Raw genomic sequence first — 20,691 nt, forward strand, 5'->3', positions numbered from 1 at the left:
GAAAATTTGGTTTGCCACAAATATTTGACACTTCTTTTTGTCTTGGCTGGAAATTCTGGATAATGTTTTCAAGGCCTTGGGGGGGGGGAGAGAACGCGGTTTTAGGGAACAGTCTTTTTTTTCGACTCTTTGCACCTTTATTCTAGACTTCTTTACATTACCTTACGTATACTCATACCTGGACACGTAGGAACAGTGCGTCATATAAGAACGTCGTCAGCGTAAATAGAAGTACCGAAATTGATGTCACGCTTGAATGTAGGCAGAACATGAGGCAACCAGGCCGTTAGGATATTAAAGAAGGTACTGAAGACACCACCGGAGGAACTGCACGTGATAGAGCATCACCAAGCTGATAAGATACATCGGCACAAAGCGTTCTTAAGTAAGAAATGACCTTACAAGCTGTAAGACGGGACCCTCGACATCTGCCAGCTGCAGCTTGCGCAGAATTGTATGAGATGGTGTCAAATGAAAAGCTTTTGCGATATGAAAAAATATATACATATATATATAGCATGTGAGAGGTGTCTGGACAGTTTCGCTCTTTCTAGAGAAGAAATTAGATTGCGTAGGCTGTCAGCTGCTGATCGGACCCGTCCGAAGCTAGCAAGCTGCACGGAGACGTCGGCTTCTTCTGACAATCACTCAAGACGACTCCATATCATTTTCTGTGACTTTGTAAAGACAAGACGTCCGGAAAATAGGTAACTATGAACCGAACAATTCAGCCGTTTTCTTCCGCGTCAGAACCGCCGACACTGCTGACACTACGTCACAGCTCGGCACTGAAGCAGTTCGTCATACCTCACCATAATCAGCCAGGAGACGTGTGTTGAAATAAGCGTCAAGATTAGATTGCACTTGGCCTGATATGTGGCGCCATCTGTGCGCTGGCACAGCTGTGGATCGCCAAATTGAGCTCATGCAATATGAAGTCGCTATCCGCTGGTTTGACAATTGACATGAACATGCTGACACGGACGCATTAAGAATCACTGGAAGCTAAACGTATAGCACAACAAGCCAATATACTCCCGAAATGATTCGCAATGGCCCGCCACCATAAACATCGCAATAAGAAGATTTGTGACGACCAGTGGACACGTACGAGCGTGTTTTATTTTCAAGAAATGCCTCTCTGCATACGGATTTCGCAAGGACGCGCAGAAGGTGCGCCACTGCTGACGTTGCAGGCGTTAGGCGTGTAGCAGAAGGAAGGCATCCAGCTGCCAATAAAACATCCAATAAGCCACAGCCTGACCTTCTTCAGCTTGAGACGGGTCTCGTCATCCCGCAGGCGGGAGTAAGTGGAGAGGAGTGGGAAAGCATAATATAACGCAAGCCATCATCAAGACGGCATGTCAAGTCTGTGCTGAAATTCCCCTGCAAGCCATTAACGTGCCCACGATAACTGCCCCACTATTTCACGGGGCACACACTAGCACGTCGTGATAACCAGTAAAAGGCGCATCACGGATTGGAAAGGCAATTGATCCCCGTCTGCCCGCAGCGAACGTAGAAGTTAAGGTAAGGAGCACATATACTTTTGAACAACATTTGAACAAAACTTCTGAACATAAAAAAAAAACATAACCCACAAGATGCAACAAGAAACGTGTAGTAGTCATTACATTCATACATACATACATACATACATACATACATACATACATACATACATACATACATACATACATACATACATACATACATACATACATACATACATACATACATACATACATACATACATACATACAGTCTTTGTCAAAATTTTGTGGGCCACGGCTGCCGTGGCCGGAGCAGGCGCGCGGCCGAACAGGGGCGCTGCGCTTGCCGTTGTCGGCTGGTTACGCGGCTAAAGAGAGAGAGGGGAACCTTTGCTCTTGCTTTTGCAGTGTGTCCGGTGTGACAAGTGCTGCGCAAAGTGCCTGCGCTGAAGCGAAGTGCGCCTTCTCTGAGAAACCGGCCCCGCTGCACTTATCGCGCGAGCCATACTACGAAAGGAAGCACGAAAGTTCCCCTCACTCTCGTTAGCCGCGTAACCAGCCGACAGCGGCAATGCGCAGCGCCCCTGTCCGGCCGCGCGCCTGCTCCGGCCACGGTCGCCGTGGCCCACAAAATTTTGACAAAGACTGTACATACATACATACATACATACATACATACATACATACATACATACATACATACATACATACATACATGCGGCCTCACATAAATTAAAGAGGATAGGCGCCCGAAATAACCTGACTGGTGTGTTTTGATTGAGTGTAGAGTTTAACGCGCCGACGCTGCCCAGGCGATGAGGCACGCCGTAGTGGAGGGCTCCGGATTAACTTTGACCACCTGGAGATCTTTAACGTGCGCCGAAAGCTCGGACACAAGAGCATTTTTGCTTTTCGCCTCTACCACTGTTGCGTTTACCGCACCATTGAAATGAAAAGGAATGCGCCGAAAGGTGAATGCTGAGCACGAAGCCGGTAGAGATGACTACAAAGCACGGCATGGAAGCAAGTATGTAAAAGGTGAAGTTGTGTCGTGTACACCATTTCACTGGCCTGCGTCAAAGCATACGTACTCTTCCCCAGCGCCGCTGTGGCCCTTTCCCTCCACACTCGTACTGCACCGCCGTTGCCTTCCCTCCAACTACCCCACTCTGCTCCGTTGTCCTTCCTCGGAGCCCTCCTCCGCCGCTGCTGTTTCCCTTCCTTCCCCGGCGCCATCCGTTTTTCTGTACCCCACAACGGGATCTTGAAACTCAGTGATTCTAAAACTCTTGAAGTGCATTTCAGTGCCTTTTTAATTGGACCGCTCAATTCTCGTGTTCGTGTGGTTGCGCAAACGGATCCAGTATGATTTGAAGCTGCTTGCACAGCTTTTCTTTGCTGTTTGACATGAAGCAGTCAGAGTTTCATGTCACTACCTATGCTGTGCCTGTAGCGTGATTAGTAGGGCGAAAGCCTTAAGTGCCTTATTTTGGGAAAAACTGTCGTCGCCGTCGTTGTCAGGGGAAGGAAATGCCCGCCTCTGTAAAGAGTAAGTAGAAAACACATTTGTGATCCGATGCGATTTGAACTCCCGTCTTGAACTCAGGTCAGGTCTCAGTAGCAGCCCAATGTCTTACCACTGAGCTATCCCCACACGTTTCCTGAGGTGGAACAAAATTTGTTGTTGTTGTTGTTTCTTTCTTTGTGGAACATACTCACCGAAGGGATTGTCAGGAATTGGGAGCTTTGGCGGGATAATGTGCGGGCTTCACAAAATTCACAAAACTTTGAATTGGAAACGTACAAGGTGTAGCATAGTGTGTACCGTGCGCTGAAAGAGGTAGGAAAGAAAGCGAAGAAAGAGACGTCAACATGGTATTGCAGGTGAGAAGCAGATCGAAATAATTCTAGCGAAAACAAAACAAAAACAAAACCAAACCCAAGAAAAAGACGCAACTACGGTGTAACAGTAAATAAGTTGTTAGTATCACCACGCTTTCGTCCTCGAAGCACGTAAGCAGGCTTAAGTTCCCCGAGAAAGTTTTGTCTCAGGGGCACAATTGAGAATGGCTCCACTCCACAGGAGCCCGATATAACGTTCCATGTAAGCTTTATGCTTGTGACTGCTTGCTTGTTTATGCTTGTAGGTCCCCCGTAGTGTTTCCGAAGCCTCAAAAGTAATGAAGGTCTCGTCACAGCAGGCTGCCACAGTTGAGTATCAAGCCATTGAAAAGCATAATATAGCCTCTGCTACTACAGGCTTCGAAAGTAGCACTTCAGAAGAATGTAGTGGTAGGTCAATACTAATTGCTTGAGGTTCCCGAGGACGCGAGCTCGACCTTAGATGCGGTGGCTGCATTTTCAGATGGAGGTGAACATGAAAATGCTGTTGCCTTGAGAATCCGGCGCACGTTAATTATCCCCAGGTAACCAAAATTAGTCCGGAGCCCTCCACTACGGCGCATTTTATAGCCCAGGTGTAACTTCGTCTCGTTAAGCCTTCAAAATTTAAAAAAAGAAGTGCATTAGGTCGTTGCGTTCGTGTCAATTTTCACTGTCAATCTAGGTTATGATCATGTTTCCTCACTTCACCGAAAAATAAAGGGCGGGCCTAGAAACTAAGGCAACGGTTATGCTTGTTTCATGACATCTCCAGAAACCACCTCATACGTCATTGCCCCAATTGAAATCCTACGATTATGACTCCACAGTAGTGGCTGAAAATCCGTCCAGGCACGCGCGTCCTGACACTCGCATTCAGGACTTCCACCAGAAGCTCAAGGAACAAACCACTCGCATTCAAGACTTACACAAGAAGCTCAACAGACAAACAACAAAGCAACCCGCCGCGGTGGCTCAGTGACTAAGGCGTTGCGCTGCTGAGCACGAGGTCGCGGGTTCGATTCCCGGCCGTGGCGGCCGCTTTTCTGATGGAGGCGAAAAGCAAAAACGCCCGTGTGTACGAGATTTCGGCGCACGATAAAGATCCCCTGGTGGTCAAAATTAATCCGGAGCCCTCCACTACGGCGCGCCTCATCGCCTGCGTTTCGTCGGCGCGTTAAACCCTACAATCAAATCAAACAACGAAGCAAGCGCTTCATAAACAATTGTTCGTTATGGCGCCTTTGGCACCCTCTAGAGCCCAACTAGCTGAGTGCAGTAGGTCCCACCTCTGTACAGTATAGCAGATCCCAGCCTCTACACGCTTTCCTTTTGGATGTTTCCACCGATGAGGGATGTGGCTGTTGAATGGGGTTTTGATTTCGTTTTAGATATGGCTCAGCAAGCTGCCGGTAAGGGCTTGACTATGTCTTTTTCTCTTGCTCTTTCTCAGCAGCAAACCGGGCTTAGCATTTTGGGGAAAGGAATTGTCGTGAATTATACGGAGAGGAATAGTAAACGGGAGTAGCAACCCATATCGAACCAGTTTCGTAATTACTTAATTAAGCGCTGCCCCTTTCGCGAAGTTGTAAATACCCAGGGCCCAAACGATTCCTCCAAGTTGCATAAGAAGACGTTAGCTTATGAAAGCAGGCTCCCTGTGTACTCACTCCGTAACGATTTCTAGCGTTTGTTTTTAGCGTGCTTTGATTTGACGTGTTTCTTTAACAACATATGGTTAAGTAGTTGGACCAGTGGAACTTCAACGAGCATGCATTAGCGAACTTGTTCACGTAGTAGCGAACTGCGTATTGCTTCTGTAGTCGGGTACGGTTACCGAAGCTCGCTTTGACATGAGTCATCGTACCCCATCAACTTAATTATTTCTGTCTGAATGCTGATAACACACTAGAATCCCCATTACCAGTTAAGCCTTACTGTCAGCGTGGGTAGCTGCATTGTTAATAGAAAGTTTAGAGATTCAAGGCGAACGTTCGCCGCCTAGATATTTAGGAACCGCACAAACTTGGTCAGCGAACCATGCTCAAAGACGTTAGGATGTAGCAAGAAACAAACTCTTATAGGTCACTGTGAAGTGAACGTCGTTCGTAGGAATACGAACGAAACGAATTGTCTATTTTATGGCTCTCACTAGAACAGAGCAAGGTTTCGTCTTCAGCTTATACGAATACTGCGAAATTTCACTTCACGCAGTTACTTCCTTTTGTGTGAAAGCATTTAAGCGGCGTGTGTTTCTAAAATTATGCTTCATCACACCCCTTCGCCCCTGTGGGACCAGTTGGGCTGACATCTTGCGGAGCACCGCTTAGAACACGAAGCTAGAAGCGGTCCGCAGGCAGTGGCTGTCGTCATCTAAACGTCTCCTTTGAAACACAGTATTTATTTCCTGTGCAATATTAATTCCTGCCCATAGTTAGCTCGGTAGGTAGAAAACCTGAGACTGCTTATTCACTTTGAATGCGAAAGCATGATGGCTTCCCCGGTGATACTTCACTGCTAAAGCGCGTGTGTCATGCTGGTTCTATTAAGCTTCCATGATAGAGATTCGAAGCAGTTTCCAATGGCGTTCAGGATGGCCACATACTGACTCGTGGGGATACTGGCCAAGGACAATGACAGCTGTCGTCAAAAGCTCGTGTTTGATTCGCCAATTATTATTTCGCTACGGCATCATCATACACACGTACCCGCTCAAAAAGGGGGGCCAGTGAAAATGGCAGCTGCTGTAGGATGCTCCCGACAGATCTCACTGCCTCAGTTCCCACTGCCGCAACGCTTTTGAAGGCGAAAGCCTTAGTTACCTATGTATCGTGGAACTTGTGAGTTACATAAAGCGTACAGAATATCTAAGGTAGCGAAAAGAAAAAAAAAAAAGCGAGAGCCGGGGATCGCGCGCAGGGAAAGAAGGGGCATAGCCGCAACGCCAGAGGAGGATTCTGATGAAGGGCGGCGGAACGCAGAACTTTGTAGACGCGATTTGAATACGTCGCCACGTTGTCTCATAGCTTCATTCCACTTCGCTATAGAGGACGACGCACCAGGCTCCTATCGAGGGCGGGGATGTTGGAGAAAGCGCCGCACGGAGGGAGGCTGGGGCAGCACAAAATGCCACACGTCCGATCCGCCGTCTGGAGGAAGCGGCAATGAATGAACTTATGGCACGGGACCGAGGAAAAAACTTTAACACAATGTTCAACAGCAGATCCACGGACGGCCCAGCTAGGCTTTCGCTTTCATGTATTCTGAAAAAGTTCTCCGCATCCCCTTTAATGTTGTTGCCCCTCGCAATGTAGAACTTGCTTAACAATCCCTGTAATAACATGGTTATCAGAAAAGGAGTTTGGATGTAACAGATGTGTTTCGAACTTCGAAAGTCATCCGCCGAGAATCATTAGTACTGACCAGTTTTTTTTTATATATCTCTGCTGGCAGCACACATGCACACACGCAGAAAAAATTGGCAATGGGTTGGATTCTGCCAAAAGAATTTAACGCCTAACTAAATACGCTCGCTTGTTGCCTCTCTCCGTAAAGGTTGTACCAAAACTTGTCGCAAAACCACCCATCTTGCTATGCTTTTTTAACAGCGGATCTGTTGTTACTGGGCCAAAGTTCGCCGTTGCAGGAAGAAAATACCAAGAAAATGCGTCGCGCTCCCGAGCGCGTGCGTCGCGGCGACCGCCCAGCGTCCTCGGCACATGCAGTGGCTCTAGCAAAGAAAAATAAAACTGCAAATTATCCCGAGATTTTTACGGTCAGGATTGAGTTTTCGAGTTTTATTGAAGTGTCAAGTACGAGTCCTTTTCAGCGGGAGCGCTGCCGAGACGAAAATATTTTCTCGGTCATCGGATCTGTGACATTCTACGGCAATTTGCCGGTGATAATGATTCGGAAAGCCAACTTTCTCCTTGAAAAGTTTAATTCCTAGCTACATCAGTTTTACTTGTCGCCTTCGCATTTCATACAAACCTCCGATAATGTTTTACGTGTTTCCCGCCCCATTGCCTTTTTACCCGCTATGATCTTGCATTTCTTGATCTATAACTTCTCTTACTTCGCAGTCGACAAGTCTCTCACTTCGCAGTCTCTCACTTCGCAGTCGACAAGTCCCGCTTGAGAGAACGTTTTGCAATTCTGTTGCCCGTATGATATCACAGCCCTAACGCCCACGAAGAAACAATGGATCGGCGAACAGATCGAGTGCGAGCCATGAGGCCACGCCTCGATGCCTCGTCGGGCTCATCTCTTCATCCGGATGCCTCGATTGACGTTTCCCGCGGCAGCTGAGTCATCGGGGCGTAATGAGGCGCGGTGTCGTGCCCGCGTTCGGCCGCTGTCATATACGGGCCCCCGGCGATCGTCTCCGAGGGAAGACGGGTACGTCCCTCCACGGACCTCGGAGGAACGCGCAGCGAGTAGAACGTTGCCGCCCCGGTACCGGCACCGGTGACCCGCGAAAGCGCTCGTGGTCCGAATACGCCAGCAGAAGCGTCACGGCGGAAGCACCGTGGGGTTTACTATCCCGGAAGTGCTCCTGTCTCCGGCGCCTCGCGGGTACGCCAAGTCGTGTGCGCATGAAGGGGGCATTCTGTCCAGAACTGACGAGTGCGGCGCTGTGATGAGCCGTCGTCATGATGAGAAAATTTTGGCATTTTCGCAGCGCAGTGAGGAGGGTTTGTCTACACGCGGCCGCACCCGTACGACTCGAGCCCTTACCTAACCGAAAGCTGAATGCTTGGGAACGCGCTCACGCCACCGTTAGGGCTCGGCTACAAATGACAGCCAGGCACGGCGCATCCTGGCTTTCGCTCGAGTGACACCCACCCGATCGCGCCTTCATCGTAACTGTTACCGCGCAATCACCCCCAATTAAGGGCGCAACGCAAGACTATCCGCATAATTTGCTCTCGACCCCACTCAGACGCACGTTTCTTAGCTACAGCGATATTATGGCGGCTAATTAGTAGGCGTTGGTGTTATTAAACTTAGAGTAGCGCTCAAATCTCGTCTTTTCTGTTTACTTGTACTGAGGTCGAGTTTTGAATTCTGTTCAGTGCGTGTGATTTTGCGGCATTATTGGCTTCAATGGGAACTAAAGTGTGCTTTTTGTCGATACTATATCTATCTCGGTTGGTGACGACTCAGAGCTGGTGTTTAGCGCATAATATAACAATTACGACGACGAAATGGGCGTGAAAAGTGATTAATAGAATTCGACAAGCTCATTTGCAGACGACTTTCGATGATGCCAAGTGGCATAAAGCTGCGAAGGACTGCGACATAAACATAAACTACCCTTACCCGTTTTCCGGCAACTGCTTGCTCGGAGATCCCAACAGGTTTCGTCTTCATGGCCGCAATTCGCTATTACTCATCGAAGAGAGTTGCCGCAATAGGTATGCAGATGTTGTTTATATAATGTGTGGCGTTTTCGTTAATTAACACGTGAAAGGTCCTAGCCCGCCCGCTATAGATACGCGACGCCGCCGGAGGCGTTAAGCATGTGGCGCGGACCCAACGTCCAGGCGGCGCAGCCTTCCAAGAGGGTACTGACGACGCGTGGGTCTACGAGCGCAGTAATGGCTCACTGTCCAATAAGCGGAAGCTGGGCAGTTTGCCAACAAGTGCGCACGGCCTTTGCCTCGTGCGCGAGGTCAATTACGCCGCACCGGAAGAAGAGTGCGTCCCTCAGTGGCATCGTTAAATAAAGGTTACCGCAGCCTGAGTGCAAACGTCCTCGCGTCGATTGCTCTGAACGAGAGCAGGGTCTTGGCCCCAGAAAGAGGCAAACAAACTGAACCCGTCCTATGAGCGTCTTGTTTTGCTCCGTTGAAATGGCCCCGCGTTCTTTAAGCTCTCCTGACTCAATCACAGGTGGCATCGAAAAGGAAGCGGCAAGGCAGACAAAGAGGAAGGACAATCCGCCGCCGCGACTCAACGATCTATGTCGACCCGCCCGCGCTCTTTCCCGCCAACACTGGCAGAGATTGAAGGTTTTATGCGAGCCGAACAAAGCGAACATTCGGCGAATACTATAGCGTTCACTATTGAAGCTACAGGCAGGCTTTGTGGAAGCTAATTGTGCACACGTGATTCCCCAGTTTGCTTAATTGATGTCTTCTGCGTCTATCTGAAACGAAGGTGGCAGTGGGGTGATGCTTTGGGTGATAAATGGGGTGATGCTTTGAGACCCTTACATTTAGGCGGATAAGGAGCCACAGTGATTCACCTGGGTACGCTGCTAATACAAAAAAACTTCTCACGGTGTTGTGGCCTTTCAGCATGAGCTGATGTTTTCTTCACTGAAATTATTGGTTGCTTGCATTCTATGTATCGAGTTATCGATTGCTTGTTTGAAGAGGTTGATTAGTTGTCATTGATTCATTTAAATGATTTAAGTGAGGGCTTGTTAAATCAGTCTTTGTTAAAGATTTGAAAAGAGAAACTATGTTAGCTATTTTTCGACTATCCGGGACCATTCCAGATTGTTGATTGATGGTAGGGTTTACCGCGCCGACACAACGCAGGCAATTAGGCGCGCCGTAGTAGAGGGCTCCGGGTTAATTCTGACCACCTGGGAATCTTTCACGTGCGCTGAAATCTCGTACACACGGGCGTTCTTGCTTTTCGCCTCCATCAGAAAAGCGGCCGCCGCAGCTGGGAATCGAACCCGCGTACTCGTACTGAGCAGCGCAATGCCTTAGCCACTGAGTTACCGCGGCGGGTGTCATTCCAGATTGTAAGAACTGAAAAAATATCAAATGCAAGATTGGACTAGCCTAAACGTAGTGGGTTATCTTAAACATGGTGTGTATACGTTTATTGAATCCCACCTGGGGATGAACTCAGCTTGAACGATCTGATTGATCGTATGGGTGAATTGGGATCGCGGGCATATATTGTGCTAGGGCAAGGTCAGACGATAGGAATAGAGAGGGTGGAGGAGGTGGTGACAGCAACGTTTGGAGGGGGAGGTAGTGTCACTGGATAAGGTTACAGAGTATCGGCACTTTTTTCTCCTATTGTTCCGTGCCGCCGCAGTCAGTTCGCATCACGTGACATTTGTTTACACTGCTACGGTTCAAGGGTCCCGCCATTTTGTTGTTTATGCTTTTTCTGTCGGTCAACTGTGGTAGTCTCAGCTTGTCGTCCCTGGTCTGCAGCTGCGCGCGACTGGCGCCGTTCCGAAGGCGCTTCAAAGATAATACGCTCCGCAGCATTTCAGCTCCAGAAGTGTGTCCGAAGATGCCGTGTTGCTGCGTCGTCGGCAGTGTTGTTTACATATGACCTCGTCAAATCTTGCGGTGAAGCCGCAGAAGCGGCAACCTGGCAGCACTGATAAACACCAACATAGCCGCCGTTGCTCACATACGTTCCTCAGTGACGGTACCCTGTATCCTGTACAGGGACGCTTGGGGGAGGGTGCGAAAACAGTCATTTAACGAACATGCAACTTCATTGCTGTCGTTGGGGTTATGTTTGGGCCACGTAAACCAATGATGCTGCAGTCGGATTGGTTATTTAACATGCGCTGAAGTATTCTCGGATTAGACTGAAGGATAGGTAGCGCGTCGCAAAAAAAAAACATTAATGAGCCATTCCACTCTGTGAATGGGAATTACCGGTGAAGCTGGACTCCAGACTACACGCGGCCTCCCCATTACGACGTCAGAAGAGAAGCGGAATTCAAAATACCGAACTCTTCAAGACGGGACCGCCGCACCGTGCAGCCGGAGGAAACTACACATTCAAGTGCTCAGAAAGCCGGCAAGGAGAGGGCGGTGTAAGCGAACGTAGACAGTGATTAGACACATAAGTTTGAGGTCCAAATAGTGTTTTGAATGGGGTGCGATTTGGTGGTTACCGCGTGATAACACACACACACACACACACACACACACACACACACACACACACACACACACACACACACACACACACACACACACACACACACACACACACACACACACACACACACACACACACACACACACACACACACACGCACACACACACACGCACAGAGACGTTCGTTTTACAACTTCGCGCGTTATGGGGCGCCACGGAGTTCTAAGACACTTGGGGCCTCGAGAGTTTTTTTATCGGGAGTTTCGCTCACACAAAAATTGCCCCTAGCCGTACAGTGATTCGATTTAACTATTTTGATTCCGCAGCGGCTTCAGCGAGACCAGGGACGCTTTAATAAAAACTGAAGAGGTCAGCCCCACAAATGACGGAGGAAAAAACAGAGGTTTGGGTGGGGGAAGAGGCGTAAACGATCGTTTGTAGATCGCAAACTGCCTCAGAAATATGCACATTCTTACCGCCCCGGCGGTATAAATGTTAAGATTCGCAAGTGGCAATCGCATTAAACGGCTCTTTCTGCCTGCAAAGCGAGCGGCTGAGCCTGCTTAGCAGTGTGTCCCTTTCCTCCTTTCTCTCTAGATCACCGCTTCGCCCATTAAAAAGGAGCCCCTTTGAACCCGGAAACGGCGTTTTATTGTAGCAGTTTGGTGGGGTGCACGTTAACAGCCCATAAACTTTGATCTGAAAGGCTTTTCGCTGCTCTTTCCGACCCCGTGGACACAACACTCATCTTCTCAAGACCAGCCGTCGTCCGTGAAGCCTTCAGCCTGAGTTCGTCCTCCATGCCACACCAAGAAAAGCCATGGTGTTCTCAACGACAAGCGATACAAGCCAGGAAACCAGAAGTTCTCCGCCGTTATTTGTTCATGCCACCGCGGCCCCGCACCTTGAGATAATTTCACGGTGACTGGTTTGAAGACGCAGAAGATTGTCTGGGCAGCTTCGACTGTGTGGCGGCGTTCAACGAGTGGGGCGGCCAGCGGAAGCTCATAAATGTGTTTTCCCCCTCGAGGACGCCTTGAGAGCGTCGTTCGAAAACCATGAATCTTCAATGATCACCTGGCCGAAATTTTAGCTGCAGCTTCTCACCACATAAAGCGACAGCAATAGGAAAGAGAAGGCGTAGCTCGCTGTCCAGGCCAAATGAGTCGGTTGCCATGTTGACTGAAGGCATATTTAGACTATTTAGGGGAGTCAGTCCAAGCAAACCTTAAGAAAGGAAGGTTTGCTACTTACTACACGGCGCAAAAGAGCAGTTGTTTGCGGGGCTTGTGCGTTATTCTGCGGGCATCGTAGCTGACTTTACCTGGGAAGTGACCACAATGGAATATGCACTGCAGCAACCCTTTCTGCAGTACGCTATTCAAACTTACCTTGAAACCGCGAACTGCCATACGCTGTTCCCTGGTGGTGGGGGTGCACCTTATCTGCGTGAGATCATAAAGAGTACAGTACGCAAAGAATTAAATCTCCAGAAACGTCATGTCGGCAGCCATCACCCATGTTCCGTCGCTACCTCCGGCATAACCCGAAACGAGTTACGGCAGGCAATGCAACCCTCGGCGACTCCTCAGAGCACCTCTGCTCCATGTTACGAAGGAGCACGTCACGGCGTACACCGACGTGCCGCGCGCCACTGTACCCTTGGCCCGCAGTCACCATCTCTGTTGACACTGCGCTGTGGAATTCGAACAGCGCTGCGTGAACTTAACCAGGCCAATACATATTTAGCCATAAGCGCCAGACGGATAAAACCGATCCCCTGTGCTATCACTGAAGAAGGTATTGACATCACAGCAAGGTCCTAATTCGCACGGCTCGTATACTATAGCCTCCTTATCGGCGTATATACCCCGCGAGAATTCAAATGCCCGAAAACCTTTCCCTGGCTGCTTCGTTATCCCGCACGAGTGTCTAAAGAAGCTCATCCTATAGTTAGACTTCATCCAGGGCGCGATTATTGACCTGTAGGAGTTATTCATTCCGTTCTAGTTAACCATTAAAAATGGAGAGAGAGCACGCTAGAGTACTACGCATTTGCGAAGAGTGTGCGTGGCCATCGTCGTGATTAACCGTTATATGGTCGGCTACAAAGTTTTGCTTGTACCTATATGACAGACCATTTGGAGTCGTGAGCGATCACCACTGTTTGTGCTGGCTCGCAAACATCAAAGATCCTTCAAGACCTCTAACGCTATGGAGTCAAACGCTTCAGCAGTTGGGTGTGGCGACCGCCGACACGTCGGGATGGTGCTACATCGACCGTGACTGCGTATCATGAGCCCACCTAAAGCGGGATCCTGGTGTCGAGGAACCGGGTACCCCTTGGAACCGGGTACCTGAAAAGGTTCTCTCTCGCCCAAAGACGGCGGGGCCCCGAGCTGCAGTAGCTGGTTGAGGACCTCAAAGGCCTCGGCTCATATCCTCCACGACTTCTCATGTGGTCTTTGGTCTTTCACGTCCTTTTTTTTTCCCCGAACGGAGTTCTCTACATAAGGAGATTCAGCCCTAGAAGGGTGTTGTTCGGCATGCCTGCTATCACGCTCCTTCATCTCTGCACCTGGGCTACGTCCGCGCACTGGCATAGGTTCTAGAAAAATAGTACTCGCCGGAGCGACCTACGTCAGAACGTTTCGCGACTGTGAGAGACAAAAGACACTACCTACAAGGCCTGTTGGATTTGTTAAGCCTGTTGGCCCGCCGAGCATGCCATTTGAATGGGTAAGCATTAATTTACTAGGGTCATTTCCTACTTCATCAGTAGGAAATAGGTTCATTGCAGTCACCACTATCGATTTTCCCCGGTATTTGAAACAAAAGCATTACCCAGAGGAACGTCAGCCGAAATTGCTATATTTTTTAGCCACAATATCGCCCTTCACTATGGTGCCCCGCGGCATCCGTCATAATTAACCACCAACCGAGACACGGTGTCCAGCGCAGCGCTTAACGAAGAGGTGATGTACAGTCACGAGGACCATGCCAAAACGGTGGCGTATCACCCCGCAGACGAAAGGGTTCGGAGATTGGCTGAACAAGACGATCGCAGATGAACTTTCAGCGTATATCGACGCCGAACACAAAACCTGGGATGACATACTGCTGTTTGTGACACTCGCGTACAATGCGGATATTGATAAAAACCTGTCTCAGAACCCTTCTTTGCGGGACACCATGCAATATAATTTCAAATCCAGACTGATAGCTATTTTATGCCACCCGTTGTTCACGATAGCCGTATGGGGTTGTAAAAGTGCGTGCGTGACGCCACGATTTCCGAGTTTGTGTAGTTTTTGCAGAAGAATAGCGTGATGCAGAGAATCAAATGCTTTGCTGTACTTGATGAATATTGCAAGTGCGAGTTTTGAGGCATATATATTTGTAGTATTGCTTCCTCCAGCAGAAGCAGAGCAGACTGGATGGAGCAGCCCCTTCGGAAGCCATGCAAGATTTTGTTCTTAGAAAACGCTTTGCAGCTGCGTCAAAATATTTTTCGAGACCCTTTGATATAACTGGTAGGCCTGATATGGGTCTAGAGTTAGCGGCATCGTTTTTGTCATCTCCTTTAAATATGACAGACACTCTTGTTGCGCGTTTCATCCTATGCGAATGGCAATCAAACTCGATAATAAAGTTAATTATAAAAACTCTATTAAGCCAGGTTTCCATACAATTTGCGATACCCTCTCATCAAAAATTTCTAGGCTCCACGTGTCTTCGAAGTGCGGATCATTCTATTTGGCGAGGCGTTCTATAACGTGCGCTTTAACTCGGCACTAAAGAAAGGAAGCAGCGGCGTAATGTACAGAAGTCAGATCGCAGCCATCCGAGAGCGCCACGCAGAAATGGATCGTGAAGCTAATCGTGTCAAGCGGCAAGCCCTTAGAGAACATGAGCCGTGCGCGAAGGTCGCAGACATTCGATTGGGCGTTAATGCTTTCCAATTCAGAACCCATAAGACGTCCTTAACTGTCCTCGGGCTGTCTTAAGACCATGGTTTAGTTGCGATGACACTACCTCTGTGGTCGTAGTCGGCGATTTCGATGTGGATGTGTGAGGACAGAGAAGTGAGAGGTTTACGCGTTACGTGTTGAAGACGCTTGGCTTTCGATGGCACACCGATCCGGATCAAGCGAACACCCACTGGCGTACATGGAATTAATGCGACATCACCCAAAAAGCGTCTGGGCGTCGCTTCACACATCCGGGAACATACACCATTTACACCGATGAGTCATAAGAGAAACAGCCATAATAGGAAGCGCCTGCTATGAGTCTGACCCATCATTCTCGGAAGAAGTCCCTATCGTTATTGCAGCTGAATTGGACTCCCCCTCAGCATAACTACAGGCTATCCCCTTGGCTCTCACTTTACTCTGTAGAGACGCTGAAAAAGTTCGAGCTAAACACAACCCGAAACAAATTATCATATATACGTCCGCAATACAAGAGCTGCAAAACGTCAAGCCAGAAAGGCGCCCGACCCGCACCATTCACAATACAGTGCAGTGACTGATCGATGTCCAGGGTATCCCCATCTCCATATACGGGACCCCTGGACACCAGCACAACTACGACATTGTATCTGAAGCCAATACGTCCCTGCAGAGCACATGTCTTCTGAGCGACCAGTTGCCTTTTCTGAATGTAAACGAAGACGCCATAGCGATGAGAATTCGCCGTAAAATTATCCAACACACGCTAAAGAAATGCACCCCACGACCCTACTAACCCGTTCCCTTGGACCTCCCCCGGGGCCCGGAAGTCTTACTCTGCAAAGCACGGACTGGCTACGCCATCAGGCCAGGCATTAGAGACCGCAGTGAATGGATCCGACGATGTCGCAAGAAAAGACCGGAAGGCGCTACGCATACCCACACCGCCAGCTGTATGCCCGTGCATCATATATCACAACAACCAACCCAGCGTTAAACACCTCATATGCAAATGCGGCAAGCCGAGCGAAGAAAGGAGAAGACACAAACCCCACTGTGTTCGCACATACGGTGATTGGATTAGACCACAACAAAAGCGAAAGGAAACGTCTTCATGTCCATCTTATATTTTGCAAAAGATGCACCATCATACGCATGGGCGGCGGACACAAACGCACTATCAAGAGAGCCTTCAGCCCTCTTGGAAAGTTACTTTCCCCCATATGAGCTGAACTAAATGTTGCGTGTGCGGGGCGGATGTGCAAAATGATCCTGTACCACCCGCGAACTTTTTCTTTTTTTTTCCCCTTATCCTCTTCTCCCCTTCCTTTTCCCCAGCATAACGCGTTCGACCTCTTCTATATGAATTCATTCATTCATTCATTCATTTGAGAGGGACTTTACACCTACACTAGTCATCCGCTATGGCATGGTAGAATGGCCTTGATTTTTTTCTTTCTGAATTTTTACTTTCCCACTTTGTATTCATTTTTTCTTTATGACAATGCTTCAGGCAATGCTTTGATAGTGATAAGGGTAATACCCCCCAAATACAGCGCACCTTTGTCACCGCGGCGGAAATTACAACACTTAGCAAGCACCTATTGCTGCCAAGCAGCTCCTGCTTTCAATGAGAGCAGTTCGGCCTGCTTGGCTTTGTGGCTTCGTCTACTCCACTCGATGCAGTGGCGCAATAACTAAGGAGTTTAGCCCAAAAATGCCGGTTCGACCCCAACCACGGAGGCCGTTCAGGCGAAAAACAAACAAACAAAACGCGCAGCGCGTGAGACTTCGGCGCACGTTAAAATCCCCTTCTGGACAGGAAAAATGTTAGCTCAGTCAATATTAGGAAAAGAGAAGTTCACATTATCGACTAAAATAGCCAATATCTGGTAAAAAGGACTGATCTCACTATTTCATGGGTTACAGCCGTTACATCGTTTTCAAGTCCATTAATGGCTTTAATGAGCGGCATGGATATCAAGATTAGCTATGCCAGAACTGATGTCAACGTCCCCCCAAACAGCAACAGGTGGGGGAGCACTGGGTCGATCACGACAAGACACAAGCGGAACAATACCGAACTAGAAGTAATAGACGCACGACACCCGATTAGACAGCGGTTGCTGTTCCGCATTTGTTTATAACAATTTAAACGATCTAACCTGCAACGACAGCACATTTGATTGATTGATTGATTGATTGATTGATTGATTGATTGATTGATTGATTGATTGATTGATTGATTGATTGATTGATTGATTGATTGATTGATTGTGAGGTGTAACGCGCCAACGCTACACAGGCGATGAGGCGCGCCGTAGTGGAGGGCTCCGGATCAATTTCGACCACCTGGGGATCTTTAACGCGCGCCGAAATGTCGAACAAACGGGTGTTCTTGTTTTTCCCCTCCATCAGAAAAGCAGCCACCGCAATCGGGAATCGAACCCGTATCCTTCGTCTCAGCAGCGAAACACCTTAGCCACTGAGCCACCGTGGCGGGTCAAGGACCGCAGCGATTTGCTGGCTTCATGGCAGGCGGTGTAGTGCCCCCTGCTCGTGCGTCGTCTTCCACTGTAAATACTTGGGGCTCAGAACCGGTAACCAGTGCCGTCGACGATGACGCATGTGGCAGGGGAGTGCAGGAACGGAGCCAGGACTGAGTGTTCTAGTGTACTCGGATAAACGCGCTTTTTTAGGGGTACGAGACAAAGTTTGTTTACAAGGTTCCTTCCACGCTCATTAGGTCCCAAGGAATGTGGTGGAGCCGGTAATTGCCAACGCTTTGTGGAAGACGGTGTCGCGGCCCCCTCGTGCCTCCAGCACTGCAACTTTCCAATTTCAGCGGTGATTTGCTCTTTCATTTTTGTTTTGTCTTCGCGGAAGACCTTGGGGTTTCATGTAGAACGGCACCCTTCAATGATCGCTTGTACAGGCTATCGAAATTTTTTCCGGACTTTATTGACTCTATTTGTGTTTCTACTCAACGCCTTTAGACTTTTTCTATTCAGCAACTGAGAAAACAAGATTTTACGGCGTTAATGCCTGCATTCCAGCATCAAAAAAGGGTGTATAGGCTTACCTGAAAGAACATTTCATCTCGATGGGTCAACGAGGCGCAGCACCTTCATACGACTTTCGCCACGCTGTGCAGCAGGGAAACCTCTACTCGGCCTAAGCGCGCATAAACAGCAACCGCTCTTCCCGTTAGTACGGCGGTCTGCTGTACTTACGACCCAGGCGGCCGTCCGGTGCGTCTGACACACACACATCATGTTTACACAGTGCGCACTGCTTGTCTGTTGATGGGGCTCTGGCCTGGGTTTATCGCTGTAATCAGGGCCCCTTTTCCGCCGCACACAAGGCCTATCCACCCTATTTCATTCAAACTTCAATCGTACTTGGATGCTCGCAATGACATGCGCACGTCGCCGTTGACGGTCGACATGTACATTCTTACAGCACAGGCGTGCTGTCCAAACCATCGGCTGTACGGCATAAGCAACAACACCGACTTCTCACCGAGATGTTTTCTGAATGGAACAGGTTGGCCGCAAATGATAGCCCTATTATATGATATCTTAGTACCCACGCTTACTTGAATGCCGGAATTCCGGTCGAATGCCAATGGTACGCAAGGGGAGGCTTCCCTTGTCGGAAATGAAACTAGGCTCGAAAGAACAGTGAAGGAAAAATTCCCGCAAAAGCTAGGGCACAACTGGTGGCCACCCTCTATAGTCTCGCCCACGACTTTTCCGAAGTCAAACTTGTGGAAATTACTGCACCCTCAACGCCCATATATCGATATGACCGCAAAGCGGCCTTCTAAGCCATACTGAACTCGGTAAGTCAGTTTTAAACTACTTGCGCGAGCAGCCAATCAGCGTCTGTCTTCATAAACAAGCGTAACGCAGAAGTGACAAGCATCGCAAGCTAGCATAAGCGTTGTATAGCACAAAATTACATAGAAATTTTTTAAAATGCCAGAACTTCAACTTCTGAGGTGAAAAGTTTATGGTTATTAGGAGCAGGTCATTGTATATCTTACGTCTTTTAATTGGTGAGGCATTACCAACACAGAATTAGTACTCGCACATGTGGAAATATAGCAGGCCGGCTTGTTCGGAGTCGACCGCCACACGCAATGCCGCAGTTTCATTTCGAAAGTTCATGCATATATAAACTCGTGGGCAATTTCCACATATTGCTTTTGAACATACGCGCCAAGCGCCATGCACTGCTATATTAAAGGGAATAAATTAAACCTATGTCAAGCATACCAGTTAACAGTCACAATATGCCGGCACGCCTTCACTGCATGCTTGCAGCCTGTTCCATTTGCACGCAGTTTTTTCATTTTTTTGCACCCTCCCCGCAGTTTGGTTTGAATATTCGTTTCACATATGCCATAGTTTTGTCTAGTTTTGCCGAACATTCGCCACAGAAAACAAGCCCAGTTTAGAAGGTTTAGACACGAAGGAAAAATACAAAAATAATCGCACCAGGTTTGGTAGGTGGGATACCATTTAGCAGCCGTGGGGGCTCTCCGGCCCTTAATTTTCTGGTCTGCTGCTGTGTATGCAAACATGTCGGATACGCATCAGGGTTGTAGCCACCAGTGCACCTACAATGCGGGACGAATTGGATTTTTATTTATAACCTGTGGTTGCCGCTCGAGCTCCTGTGACATGTCATGAACCGTTGACTGCCTAGGAACGCTCTTATGCTGCCAGTGGCACCAGGACTGCCGTAACGGAGGCCCTCGTTTTGCGAGCAGCTGATCATAAGTGGCAGTGAAGGACTCGTTGAATAACGTAGGGAGGAAGCCAACACTCAAGAGCGCCAGGCGAGGTCCACGGGGCACCCGTTTGGTATTTTTTGTGGGAAAATAGGAATTTGCGAGATGGAAGAAAACAAAGAAATAGAAGAACGTGTGTCACAGGTGGGATCCGAGCCCACAACCTTCAGATGACGCGCCCGATGCTTTTTGCAGATCAACACTAAGAATTAGGACCCAGTAACGCATAGCTCACTGATAGTTCCGCCCTAAGTGAATCGTGTGTGCCCTGCTTGCTTTGAATGAACCAGTCAGTCAGTCAGTCAGACATCAGCCTGTGCAGCCAGGCGTGACCCCGGCACGAAAGCCGCGTATATGGGGTTTACTTTGGAGCCGAAGTGCACTGCGCTCCTCGTCGGCCTGTCGGACGTCATTCCAAAATAACTATACGGAGATTCCCGGAACCTAAAGATCCAGAGGAAGGTATAACCGCGCCTTAATAAGTAACTCGCACGAAGAAATGCGGAGCGTCAAAGTTTGCTGAAGAGACACATAGATGCAATATTTCCCTTGGTTGGAAGAAGAGAAAAACGCCTTTTCCTGCATAGTACCTCACTCCACCTTGGGGGCTTCCGCTATACTGGTCGTGTAACATTCGTCCCTCACTTTCAACTTGCGATTAATTCGCTCTCGCCCGAAAAACGGCCTGGTTAGC

This window comes from Haemaphysalis longicornis, unplaced genomic scaffold (assembly GCF_048455015.1).
Source record: "Haemaphysalis longicornis isolate Haplotype H1 unplaced genomic scaffold, Haemaphysalis longicornis Haplotype H1 scaffold_1, whole genome shotgun sequence".
NCBI lineage: Eukaryota > Metazoa > Arthropoda > Arachnida > Ixodida > Ixodidae > Haemaphysalis > Haemaphysalis longicornis.